Raw genomic sequence first — 14,950 nt, forward strand, 5'->3', positions numbered from 1 at the left:
AGTTTCCTTAACCTAAGCCCCTAAGTACTTCTGCAGATTAAGTTCAGCAATATAAGGACAAAAACCCTTTCATACATAAGAAATGGCACTTGACCAGCTAAAAACCCAGAAGTAACTCACCCGCATGAATAGATACAAGGAATTTTTTATAAAGATAAAAGAGCAATGAATTGGAATGTGGGTAGCCCTTGTCATAAATGGTGGACTTCTGCAAGGAAAACAAAAACTGAATCTTGATCAAAATATCAAAGCTTATAAAAAATTAACTTAAATGTATATAAAAACTATGCTACTTTAAAAAAATAAGAGAAAAAATTTAGTGTCTAATGTGTAATAGTTTGTTCAGTTTGACCTCAAAGCACAACCATTAAAAGAAATATATATATATATATAAATATATATAAAAATATATATATAAATATATATATATATATAAAATATATATATATTTTATATATATATTTCTTTGTCATATGTCATATATTTACCAAAGTTCAACAGGTTATCAAAATATAATCATTTAAATTAAAAACTATGAAAGGAAAAGGTATACTGACAGAAACAAGCACAAAAAGGATATCCAATTTCATTAACCAATAAGAAAATGCATATTAAAACCATAATAAAACTTTCAGAATTGGTGAAAGAATAACAATAACAGTGGTAACACTAACTTGTTGTGAACAAACAGAACTGGAAAAAAAATCATACTTCATTGGTGGCAAGGTAACTGTATAGAACTCAGAAATGTAGGCAGTGATTTTAAGAAACTAAACACAAAACACCCATATAACCTAGCACAACTGTGTTAATAGAAATATATTTTTATCTGAAAGAAATAAACACTTGTGCTCATAACAGATTTGTTTGTAATAGACCAAAATTGGAACCAAACCAGATGTCCTGTAGTGGGTGAACAGTTAAGATCTTATAATCCAAGTCATACACTACTCTTTGGCGAGGGCAAAAAACAAATTGTAGATACACACAATAATGGTTGTGAATCTCTATGCAATTATTCCCAATGAAAAAAGGCCAGTTAAAGACAATATACAGTACGATAACATTTATAGAATATAGTTAAACAACAAATCTGCAGAAATGAGAACAGGTTAGTGGCTAGAGTGTTCAGAAAGAGGTGAAGAAAGGAAGGTGATGTAACACCATAAGGGCAACAGGAGGGGTCCTTGCAGTGAGGAAAAAGTTCTGTCTCAACTGTGTCAATGTCAATATCCAGACTGTAATATTATGTGACAGTTTTGCAAGATGTTACCATTGGAAAAGTTGAGTAAACAGAATCTCTCTGTATTTTTTATATGTTCGTGTGAATCTATAATTATTAAAAAAAAAATCAACTAAAAAAAACCCTTGATCACAAATTTTAAAAATGCAATAGAATTATAGTCATCCTCCAAAGTAGACACTGAGATTATCAGCTAAATAATATAACATATAAATATAAAATTACATATTAAATATTTTAAAAATCTAAAATGAGTGAAAATATATCTCAAGTGAACATAATAAAAATGAAGTGAAGCTAGCCAATCCCTAAAAAACAAATACCAAATGTCTTCTTTGATATAAGGAGAGTGACTAAGAACAGAGTAGGGACGAAGAGCATGAGAAGAAGATTAACATTAAACTGGGATGAGATGTGGGAGGGAAAGGGAGAGAGAAGGGAAATTGCATGGAAATGGAAGGAGACCCTCAGGGTTATACAAAATTTCACACAAGAGAAAGTGAGGGGAAAGGGAAAAAAAATACAAGGGGGAGAAATGAATTACAGTAGATGGGGTAGAGAGAGAAGAGGGGAGGGGAGGGGAGGGAAGGGGGGATAGTAGAGGATAGGAAAGGCAGCAGAATACAACAGACACTAGTATGGCAATATGTAAATCAATGGATGTGTAACTGATGTGATTCTGCAATCTGTATACGGGGTAAAAATGGGAGTTCATTACCCTCTTGAATCAAAGTGTGAAATATGATATATCAAGAACTATGTAATGTTTTGAACAACCAACAATAAAAATTTAAAAAAAAGAAAATATATCTCAAGTGAACATAATAAAAATGAACAGATTTGGAAACAGGCTGAAGATGAAATGTGTGTGTTTATTATAAAGGGGTGTGTTCATATAAATATGTATTTATGAACTTAGTGTAACTCTTAATAGCATGTTTAATGTAGCTGAGAACTCGTGACACAAAAGATAAATATGTAGTCAATAGAAAAAGCTACATAGAAATATAAAGAAAAGAAAAAGAAACAAAGCATGGATAAGCAACTAGAGCCCAACAGAAATCAAATGTACATGAAATATGTTAGAGAATTAAAATTAGGGGAGAGAAAAATATCAAAATATTAATGGTTTGCAGAATGGATTTCAAATATGCATCATAAGATTCAGAAATCTAATAGTGTATAATATAGGATTATTAATTTTAAAACATTAAGATTTTAAAATTATATAAAATAATTTTAAGAATATCTCAGTTTTTATCCATTTTCCTCTTATTACATATTTTGTTATTGTTATTACTAACCATACAGTTGTATGGTTGTACTTCTCTCCTGGTGCAGATTCATAAGAATTTCACTGGGGAATCTATCTAGTATCAGGAATGGACAGTTTAGAAAATTAAGGATAACATTATGAATCAGAATAAGTTAATCTGTGGGTTGTTTGTTTGTTTTAATAAAATTACATACAATTTCCATTGGTGCTTTGAAGCATGTTATCATAGATTATATAAAGCCTTAAGATTAACAAGGTACATCATCATTGAAATGGATTTTCAATGATCCTGAGTAGGTTAAAATAGCACTTATATATTAAAATATAACTATAATAACAAACACTGTAATCCTGGAATAGTATTTAAAATGAACTGTGAGAGGAAGTTTTCTCTTTGCAGCATAGTGATCTACTATATCTTTCCTTGTGGATGTTGATCTCCTATAATCTTCCACAAGGGAGAATTTAGTTGGTGATTATGAGAAATACTGGTCTATAGCCTATTTCTAATCATCCAGGCCAGAGCACCCAGACACCCTGAATGGAATTCAAAGGATTATGGGCCTGTTAACATGTCTATTTGTTCATTCATTCATTCAATTTCTTTCTTCATTCATGCAACAAATATTTATTGAGCATCTACCATGTGTAAGACACTAGGAAGACAGCAGAAAGCAAATCAAACAAAATGCCTTCCCACCTGAAACTTATGTTTCCATGGAGACTGTTGAATGTTGATGAGTGCTAAAAAGAATAAAACAGTGGAGAAGAAACATGAGGAGTGACTGACTGTGGATGGGGAGACAATTTTGAATAGGATGGCTAGAGAAGGCTCATTAAGAACATTGTCTTGGAGTAAAGACTTCAAAATGCTGGAGGAGAAGCTTGAGTGATAAATCTTTCAAGCCTAGGGAAAACAAAATGGAAGTCGGAGGGTAAAGGTCTTCCTACACATGACCAAAGAATAACAAAACCAAGAGTGTCCCTGAAGGCAGACATGAGGATGGCTGTAACCACAAGGTCAGAGAGGAAGCTGGACCACAGACAGGTTGTACAGGTTCCTACAGGGACTGAGAACACATTCTAGTACCCACCACTGAGAGTGTGGTGTCTTAGCAATTACGTATGGGAATCAAGGGTAACCTGGGTGTCCCAGGTAAGCTGGACTATAAAGTCATCCTGTTTGCAGGCTTCATGTGAGACTTTAGGCTAATTGAGGTCACAGGGAAGTATTGAGTAAGTGATGTATGACCTGATTTCCATGGTGAAAGAATCAATAATGATTTTTGTGAAAATTGATTGAAGAACATGAAAAGTGGAATAAGAGTTATCTGCTGGAGATATAGTGGGTTATGGTTAGGCCAGGGCAGGATAGAAGCAGTGAAAAGGTAAAAGCTGTTGAGAAATTTGATAGATGGACACACACACACACACACACACAGACATTAAGAGTATATTCCTCAGGATATAGAGTACTAGGCCTAAACTAAAATGTTGGATTTATTCTGAATGAGACAGACTGACATTTATTTTGTTGTAAGCAACACCTCTGCAGACCTTCACAAAGATTTTCTTTTCTCTGGATCATCTGCAAGTGAAAATTTTTACACCGCTAATTTTATATGTCATTTGTAGTATATTTCTGACTTTTCTGAACAAACTGCCACCAAAGTGAAAGTTTTTACTTTTCCCTTTGCAGCATTCAAATGATTTGCCTATAAAAACCTCAGCATTTTGGAATGAGTCCAGGTTAAAAGTCAAGTTTGTTTTTATTTATCCACTGAGTATAGGGACATTATAAATCCAAGCCTTATAAATCAAAGATTCCGCTAGACATGATATTTCCAAAAATTACATTTCCTATGCAGGGCTAATGGCATGATGGTGTGATGATATCTGCTTTTTAAAGTTTTCTCAGTTCTGTCTAGCATTGATTGGATAGCTGAGGGTGAAGGCAGGTCGGCAGTGATTTCACATTTACCATTAAACCTTCCCTAGTGATTTGGTGGCTAGTCTTGCTCACAAACTATACAACACAGCAGTGGAAGCTAAAGAAATACAATCAGACTGAACAAATCCTTCCTGAAAGTTTATGATGGTTTTGAAGGGTTACATAATTTGTCTTCAGTAATTCACTGCAAGGTAACTCTGTAACTCCTATAGAGATGACATATATCTTCAACTCTCTCAGTGTTTTAAACACTTTCTCAAAACTAGGTGTAGCTCAGTGTTAGAACATTTGACCAAAAAGTTTGAGGCCCTGGATTGAAATCTCAGTACTACCCAAAAACCAAACAAAGGAAAACAAAAAGCTAATAGAGCAAGTTATCTATAGATAGAAGGTTATTATTTATTTCTGGTACTGGGGATTGAGCCCATGGCCCCACACAAGCTAGCCAAATGCTCTACTACTGAGCAAAAACCCCAGCCCAAATTTTCCTATTATAAATTTCATGAAATAAAATTATAAATTTCACAAGGATAATATATATTATATAGCTGGAGTATCAAGCTAGGTAAGTATATAGGCAAACAAAAACATTATTTTCATGTGGCATTTGTATGGGGTCTTGATTTAACATCTGAGCCACCATCTTATAAGTTTCACTTTCCTATACTTCCTCTTACCTGAATTCCCCCCTCCTCGATTAGTGACCTATCCCATGGTACCATCCCAGAAGGACACAACTCCTTGAGTCTGGAAAGCCCCATGGTGCCATCAACTTAAGCCAATCCCATGCTATTCCTATCAGCCTAGCTCTGATGCAAGCATCCCTGAGCCTATCCATAGAGCCACAAATACAACTCCACACCCCTAGCCCACAAAAGCTGAGCACTAGACATCTTGGGGCCTCTCTCCTCCCTCTGTAGAGAGATGGCCTTTATTTTTCAGTTTTAACAAATAAATTTTTGTGTGGATCTCTGTCTGGTCTTCGTCCTTTATTTCTTGCTCACCCATCTCTCCCTTTCTCACTTTCCTTTCAATTTGATTCTCTGCATCCACGTTGGCTATGAAAATCTGTACATTAAAATATGAAGTTTTACACTTCAATTAAAAGTAGAAAATAATTTATACACTTAACTAGCACTGTAATTTTATTGGTAACTAAGATGAAAAAGAGTCTGAATACAATGACATGGTGTTTCCACTTTTATAAGAAAATAAAAACATCCCCACTGTGAATTTCTTTAGCAAGTAAAAGTTTGTCTCAACTAGGTAATTATGCAATTGTTCAATTTTTCACAATTACTTAAATTTAACTATTGGTATGTAGTGTGCACAGAGATTTACCAGGGTTCTCTTAGAGTCAGTTTCAACAAAGATTGATTTTTATTCTTTTCTACAAAGAGATATGCATGTTGAATTAACTGAGATTTTTGCAATCAATGATTCTGACTTTGAAACAAGTGTGAGATGAATTCAACTTTGCTTTCCATATTAAGCTTAAAACCCTGCTTACCTCAGGTCTTTGTTTTAGTTTGCTTTTAAAATCCCAGACTTTTGAGCTTTATTCATACCTCTGAAAAGTTTTGAGTACATATGCAATGAGTTTTTTAAAAAAAGGTTTAGGATAATATTTTTTTGAGTCCTTGAGTACCAGAAAAATAAATTCTACTATTTTTACATGTAAATGGGTTTTGACTGATTATAGATTTTCCAGGGAGTCTGCTTCCTTTGCAAAATTACAGACATTGCTCCATGTGCTTTGCACAAGCTTCACTGTAGAGGGGAAAAGATAACAAAAATAATGTATATTTGAAAGTCACTTTTGCCTGACAATTATAACTTAAGACTCAATCCTACCAACCCACCTGGCCCCTACCATCATATTTTTCTATTTTGGCAAGTTGGTTTTTTTTTTTGTTTTGTTTTTTTTTTTCAGTCAAAGCTGATACTGTTTCCCTTTCTAGTATATACAGATGACCTTCTGTTCTTAGTTTTTAAATTTCTACAATACATGTTCCAGAAATTTCTAAAACAAAAAGTTCTGTTTTCTCTACTTCCTATAAATATGGGTGTCCAAAAGGTAACTAATTTTTTGATACAAATAAACAAAACAGTAAATGCTTTAAATTATGTATGTATGCATGTGTTTTAAAACTATGTATCAAGGCAACACACATGAAAAGGCACAAGCCAACAGACTCACAGATTGCTTTTCTGGTTTTCTACAAATTCTCCCTAAAGCAGGCACAATGAGTATACTGTCCCTATGCCAATTATTCTGTTTTCTTTTCCAGCCTATACTTAAATATTTTGAAATAGTATCCATTGTCCTGCATACTTTTGCTGCATACTTATCTGCCAGTCATGGCTTCTAACTGATATCTAATATCTATTCCAGAACATTTATTTCACAGCAAAAAAAAAAAAAATCAAATGTCTTAGCATAGACTGGTTTACCCCATTGATGTTGCACAATCATCTGAGCCAACTGAGTATACAGATCTCTTTACTTCACTCAAACTGGAAGCTGGCATCCCTGTTTCTATTCCGTCTGCATAGGCTTTTTTTTTTTTTAATATTTACTTCTTTTTTAATAAAGAAAAACAGTGTCAATGCAGACGTAGTATCTGCCCACAGGAAAAAAAAAATGCATTGTCTTCTCTTAACCATTCTCTTTGCCTTCTTTGTACTGGAGAAAGCTTCCTTTCATATTTAGAACTGGTGGACAGGTTGATGTGTGGTTAGGGCATTCAGAGTCACTGTCTCTAGCAGGTATTCAGTTCCGTCTGCACCTGCACCATTCACCAACTCAGCTGGCTCCAGAAAGCTATTCAACTCTGTAAATGTGGGAGAAAATAAGTGGATTTTAGAGAGACACCTGAATTCCCTTCCATTTTATCTAACTTTTTATGCCTGTGGACATGCTTTCAAAACAAGGAAACGTTTTAACATCAGCATTCGAATCTTTAAAAGGTCATGCCAAGAATTTTAGTCTTTTTTTGTAAAGGCACTGAAATTTTTACCAGGATTAAAAATAAAATGCAAGAAATATTAAAATTCATATCTCCAAGAAAGCAAAGCACAAATATATAGTCATCTAGAAAAAAAAAAGACTATATAGTCATCCCTTGGTTTCCATAGAAGACTGTTTGCATGACAAAATAAAATCCATGGATGCTGCAGTCCCCCCACATATAACAGTGTATTATTCACATGTAACCTATACACATCCACCCCTATACTTATGTCATCTCTAGGTTACTTATAATACATAATGCATTGTAAATGTTATATAATAGTTATTATACCATGCTTTTTTGTTATATCATATTGTTTAGGGTAAAGGATAATAAATGTTTTACACCTTCAGTATAGACACATTTGTTTTTCAAATGTTTTTGATACATAGTGGGTTGAATCAACAGATGCAGAATGCATGGATACAGAGGCCCAGTAGTGTGTGTGTGTGTGTGTGTGTGTGTGTGTGTGTGTGTGAGAGAGAGAGAGAGAGAGAGAGAGAGAGATACATTATAAATAAAAAATGCAAATTAAGATCAAAATTATATATGCCATTGTGCAGCCATTATTCAGAAAGCCTTTCCTAGCCACAGGTTCTACAATCATGACTTCAATCAAGAAGATAGAAATAATGAACCAGATTAGCCAAGAAAATACTGAAGCAGTTGGTAAACTGACAGACATGACATCATTACTCACACTAAAGTTACAATGACCAAGATAATTTGATATTGGTTGGAGAATAAACACACAGTTCAATGGAATTAAATAAGGAACTAGAAACAGACTCACAAAAATATAGTCAACAAATATTGATAAAAATAGCAAAATAATTCAAGAGGAAAAAAAAAAGATGATCTGTTCACCAAATTGTGTTGGAACAAATGGATACCCACGAGCAAAAAAAAAGAAGAAGAAAGAGGGAGGAAGAAAAGTGGAGGAAGATAGGTGGGTAGAGGGAAAGAGGAAAGAAGTAAAGAAGTAAAGAAGTAAAGAAGTAGGGAAGAAAGGGGAAAATGGCCCTAGTCACACACAGTTTTGACAAAAATTAACTCAAATGAATCACAAACTTCAATGAAAGTTTTAAAACAAAAGTTCTCAAAGATAACATAGTTGAAAATCTAAGTGACTTTGTATTTGGTGATAACTTTTCTTTTGGATAAAACACCAAAATCACAGTTGGCAAAAGAAATAATTGATAAGTTGGACTTATCAATTTAAAATTTTAATTCTTTAGAAGACAAGTGTTAAGAGAATAAAAACACAAGCCATAGATTTAAGAAAATATTTTCGTGTCATTTTATTAAGGTATCCAAATATTCAAATAATGCTTAAAATATAAGAAGGAAATAATTGATTCAAGTAAAAAATGAACAGAAAATATGAACAGATTCCTCAGCAAAGATATATAATGGGAAATAAGCATATGAAAGAGCAACATCACAGGTCACCAGAGAATTATAAACTGAAGCATAATCAAAATACCATCATATACCTATTAGAATGAATAAAATCCTAAAACTGGCAACCTCAAATTGTCTCCAGGGTGTACAATAACAAAAAGTCTCATTCATTGTTAGTGTAACTAAAAAATGATACATCAACTTTGGAAGACAATTTGGCAGTTGCTTACAAGATGAAACATATCCTTACAATACAGTCTAGCAATTTCAGCCTTAGGAATTTATTTAATTTGCTTAAAAGCTTATCTACAAAAAGTCTGAATATGAATGTTTATAGTAGCTTTACTTTTAGTTGCCAAAAACTAAAAGCAACCAAGCTTTCCCTCAAATGAAAAAGGGATACAATTTTGTATATATTACATTTATACAATGGAATGCTATTCAGGGGTAAAAAGAAATGCACACTCAAGCCATGGAAAGATTTAAATGAATATATCTAAGTGAAAGATGCCAATATGAAAAAGACTAAATGCTAAATGATTCAAATTATATGACATTCTGGAAAAGGTATAATTATAGAAATTTAAAAGTCAGTGATTATCATGAGTTTGGAGAGAAAAGTTTGAGAGGGTTATGTGCATGAGATTTTTTAAGGTAATGAAACTATTCACTACTATTATAATGTAATCATGGTATGTAATATTATTAACCTGTCAAAAATTGAATTTCACAGAAAAAAATTGTGCCTTGTTTATGTGATTTTAAAATAATCACAATTTGGGTATGAATGGAATGTAAGTTTAAAGGGAAAATAAAATCGGGCATAAATGAATGCTGTTCTGTTTGGCAAAGTTGTTTCCCACAGTGGTACTGGCTTATGCCACTGTTCGTGTGCACTGGCAGTGAATAATTAAATAGATGGTTAATAGTGGAGCCTGATTTATCACCATTGGAGTGCAAGTTCACAGAAAGGCCAAGGGAGGAGATGGGGATGTTCTGTGTGGTAATGGATTTGAATTAGAGAATTAAGCATTTGCCTGTATTTAATATAATATAAATACATTCAGCTGCATACAAGAATATTTGTAAATTTGTGTATACATAGATTTGTATGTGCACATATACTTCTTTGTTCACTAACTTAAAGTCGTATAAATAAAATGGCACCCTAGTAACAATAAGTACCCCGAGTGCCCAGTTCTTTGTTTTAAAATCTGTTCTCCAATAATAGAAATCAGGGTTCTTTGGAGAAATGGTTGCTTCTAGAAATGGTGACATAAGTTACAGAAGGATCAATTCATAGTGCCACAAAATAAGGAAGTACACAAAAACACACACACAAGGAAATCAACATTAAGGTTGGTATATCAAAGGGACAGATGGGCCAGCTCTCAATGACCAAGTTCCTCAAATTTGAGCAACAAAATAAAGTAGTATTAGATTTTAAATTCAAATTTGAAATGAATCTCTATGTGTCCATACATGTAGTAATTACTTTTAGAAATTAATAAATTGGAGAGAGATAAATCTCCAATTCAGAAGTCCCAAATAAATTAGGTAGATTCTCTACCCCAAAGGTGAAAGCATCATTCTTTAGTCTTCCAATGTCAGCTTGGCATAGAGTCTTCATTCTAAACAGTAGAGAACAGAAAAGGAGAAAGAAAGGAATAACTTAAACTGGAGAAATCTGACAAACTCCACCTCATCCAGGAAATCAAGATCACATTTCAGTTATAAATTACACTGATAACATGAACTCTTGATATGATGTGATAAAATGCCACTTTTTCCATCTGTGATCTTCCTTCCTAACACCAGACTCTAGTGTAATCATAAGAAAAACACCAGACAAATTCCATTTGGAAGACATTTTAAAATATATTTGACTGATAATTCTAAAATTTTTCAAGGTCTTGAAAAGCGGAGAAAATTCTACAAGCTAATAAGACATGAGAAGCTGATATAATAAGATATCATGGATTATATCCTACAAAAGAAAAAAGATATTATGTAAAAGCTAAGAAAATCTAAATAAACTATGAACTTGGTGTATTGATATTGGTTCCTTAATCATAACATATGAGCCATAATAATAGGGGACAATATGTGTTCCATATATGCATAGTCTGTATTATCAAGATTTTTTTGTAGTTTTGAGTGTTCAACAAACAATGTCTATAAACCAAAAATTAACTAAATAAAATGATCATTTCATTTGAGTCTTAAGTTAAAAAATAACACAAAGGGGTAGACTTTGAAGAAAAGTGTTTGGATAAAAATTGGTGGTAGTTAAGCAGAGTGGAAAAAAAAAATCCCTGTTCATACAGTGAACTCATAGGCAAATTTTAAAATAATAGAAAAATTAAGTGTTTTGGTATGTCTTATGCAATGTATATATGCTTAAGTGATCAGTCATTGACAAGAACTTTGTATTTTATTTTTGTTCTGAACATTGTTTTATTTTTTTTCTTTCCATATTTTTATTTCTGCTGTATAGCTGTATATAATGGTGGGATTTCTTGTTACATATTCATACATGCACATGATATAACAATATAATTTGGTCAATAACTCTTTCCTACTCTTCCCCCTACCTTCCCTTACTACATGTTCCTTTCCTGCCTTTGATTTTCATGAGTAGATTTTATTTTAATATAATAATTCTTACCCTAATCAGTGTTAAATAAATAGTTTTGTGCATGGATGTGTGTGTCGAAAAAAAGAGATTAATTTAGGGCTTTTTGAGCAATTATTCAAATGTAAAAAGTTATCAACTGGCTAATTTGTTGCAACTGGGTTTAAAGCTCATTAGCACTCCAGTCACTTTTCTCCCTGAAGTAAGCAGGTAGTAGCATATGATATGGCCCCACATGTGACTGGTTAATACAATTTCTTTAACCTTCAATGAAGGCACATCCAAAGTAATGAGATCACTCACCTTTGCTGCCACAGGCCTTTGGAAGTTCCCACTGAAGATGTTGCTGTCAGCATTAGTACAAAGATTAAAGTGACTTCCAACAATTTGGCATGGTCTGAGAAGGTGAGAAAAGCTTCACTACCGTATCAGCACTGCGCTGTTGAGTCAGAATGGATCCTTGCCTCAAGCAAAATGACTAATGCATTTGTCTGTTCACTGGTCCTCTTGGAAAATGGAATGTTAATATGAAATGTGTTAACAGAATATATATCTGAGGCCAGTTTAGCAAAGTTTACTTGAGCTAGAAAAATGTTCTAGAATTTGTATTATTCTACATCAAAGATGGTTCCAAATGCCCCTTGCCAGATTTACAGGTTACTTTTGTAGCCAGAGAAAAGGAAATGACAGAAACAAACCTATTGGTTGCAGTTGGAGTTTGCCTTATATACACGTTCCAATGAGCTAGAAGCTTTCTGTTTGGCTGAAGCTCTACTGCTGTCACAGGCTTAGACTCAGTTGCTTAGTTAGGAGAGGATGCTCTTAAGTTAGTTTACAACTTGTTACACTTCAAGAAGCTAGGATAATGTTCACTATAACATGAAGCAGCTTTGGGCCAAACTTCATTGCCAATTATGGAAACTAGTTTAGTCCAAACTGACTTTGCTTTAACATGGGACACGTTTTACTCACATGGAGATTAGGATATAAATTAACAGTTTTTTTTTCAATATATACTTTATAGTTATTTTGGTGTACATAACTGCCCCTCAAAATTTTGGGTTTATATATTCCCTCATATAGAGAAAATGGAGTTCCTTTAATTCAATTTCAAAGAATAATCTATTGTACTTGTTGAGTATATTTTTCATACTTAGGGCAAATAATTAGAGAACCAAATATTAGAAACAAAACAGACAAAGAACAAAATGAATGAATGTTTTATAATGTGCAAGATATTTTGAAAATCAATATCATACCTAATATTCCCTCAACCTGATTGTTAAATAAAGTTTCATAAGTTTTATATAGATGAGTGTTATTTCCAAGTTAATTACTCTGTAAGGGTTAGAATGATTTCCATGGCATGTCTTTCTATAAAAAAGACAATTTTTCTAAGTTGTCTCCCTCATCAAACTAAAATGGAGAAATATTTTTTTATTGATTGCTAATAGGTTTGACTACTGAATTGTGAGAGGGTCATAAATTTAACAACTTGGAGGCATATACAAGTCACAAATGTCTCTTGGTCCTGATGTCTTGTATATGGTATTAAAGAAACTGATAATTTCTAAAATGTTTCATCTGAAGTTAGACAACAGAGATGCTTCATGAAAAAATAGGATTTTTATGTTATTTGTGTCTGAGATACCTTGCAATTTCTGCTTACTTTTTGATGGTTTATCATAATAGGATATTAAAGCTCTCACAGGCAGAATTGGAGTGGAAAGAACATGGATAAGATGCTTACCTGGTTTTACTTATTTATTGCAGAAGTCATTTTCAAAGAAGTATTATCAGTAGCTCAGAAGAATCAGTATTTCTCACAAACAGTTTTGAAATATCACATGGAACCCGCACAAATATGTACATATTTAGGCTTTTATGTATCATTTGAAAACAAATTTAAATTTTAAAAAATTTTTAAAGAAGCAAAATGCTAATCTAACATCCAATGAAAGGTCGAAGGCAAGTTTTTTGAGTTTAATGGTGAAAATAAGGAATTACCACTTAGGAAAATGCTAACTGTTATAAAACAGTTATAAATCTCTTATAAACCCTAACTCATTTTCCAGGAGGAAAAATAAACCCAAGAGTATGTAAGAGGTCTTTGTAAAGGAATAAAATTAACAAATCATAGTTTAAAATATTCTCAAAAGTGAATACACAACAGNCGGGCCGCACGCATGCCGGGCGAGCGCGCTACCGCTTGAGCCACATCCCCAGCCCCATTACTACTATTTTTTAAATCCTTATCTTCCTTGTTTTTATATCCTTTTGATATCACAATGCCTTTTTTAATGTTTCATTGATTTTTAAAAATATTTTGGCAGTGAAATATTTTGATTCCCTTATTCTTTTTCTTCAGGTATTTTCTTTGTTATTACCACAGGATTACACAGAATATATTAAGTCTATAACAATCTACTTTAAACTGATAAAAACTTTATTTTCAATAACTTATTAAAAATCTACTCTTTTACATCTCTGTGTTCCCTGCCCAAGACTTTGTAGTATGGATGTTTCAAATTACAACTTTTAAAGTTTTGCTCCTATTAACATCGATTTACAATTATTTTATGCCTCTCCTGTAGAATTAAAATTGATTTATATGTTGCTATTATGTTATAGGATTCTGTTTGCTTATATATATTTCTTTACATGTGTGTACTCTGTAATTTTATATAGCTTTGTGTTCCTTTTAGCATCCTTTTCTTTTTTTCAATTCAGAGGACTCCCTCATGGTGATAAAATCTCTCAGCCTTTACACACATTCCTTGGGTGTGCTGGGTTATGTCTTCTAAATAGTTCATAAGTTGAAAATATCTTAAATTGAAAATGAATTCAATACATTTAATCTGCCTAACATCATAGTTTACCAACATAGTTATATATTTGTAGTTGTCTAACTTTATATTTCACTGAGTATCTTTAAGATCCTTTAATTTTTTTTTATTTGTCTGATAATCATAATTGTCCATTTCTTTATAGACATTGCTGGCAACAATCTTTTTTTTTTTTTTCAGTGTAATTGAGCTCTGTTTTCCTTTTTCTTTGTATACCTTGTATTTTTTTTTTAAATTGACATTTAAGCATGTGAAAAGCAACCTTCTTTTTCAGTCAAATACTGGCTTTGTACAGTAGACTTTGAATCAGCTTGGCTAGAGATTTGCAACTCCTTTCTGGAAAGGTATCTTCTCTGGATTTGCACATGAATTTCTCAATCATAGGGATTTGGCCTTGTTTCCTTCTCAATAGTCTGTAATCTCTTATCCCCTGTGGTTTCTGGCTACAGTACCATCTGATCCTAATTCTAACTCATCTAGGGCTTTGTTTTCAGCAGCTCTTAACCTGGTTTCTGTATTATGAGGACTTTCCTGTTGGGACTCTTGAATATAGACCGAAACTAGTCACTTAGGTTTCCTCT

Source organism: Marmota marmota, unplaced genomic scaffold (genome assembly GCF_001458135.2).
Source record: "Marmota marmota marmota unplaced genomic scaffold, marMar, whole genome shotgun sequence".
Lineage (NCBI taxonomy): Eukaryota > Metazoa > Chordata > Mammalia > Rodentia > Sciuridae > Marmota > Marmota marmota.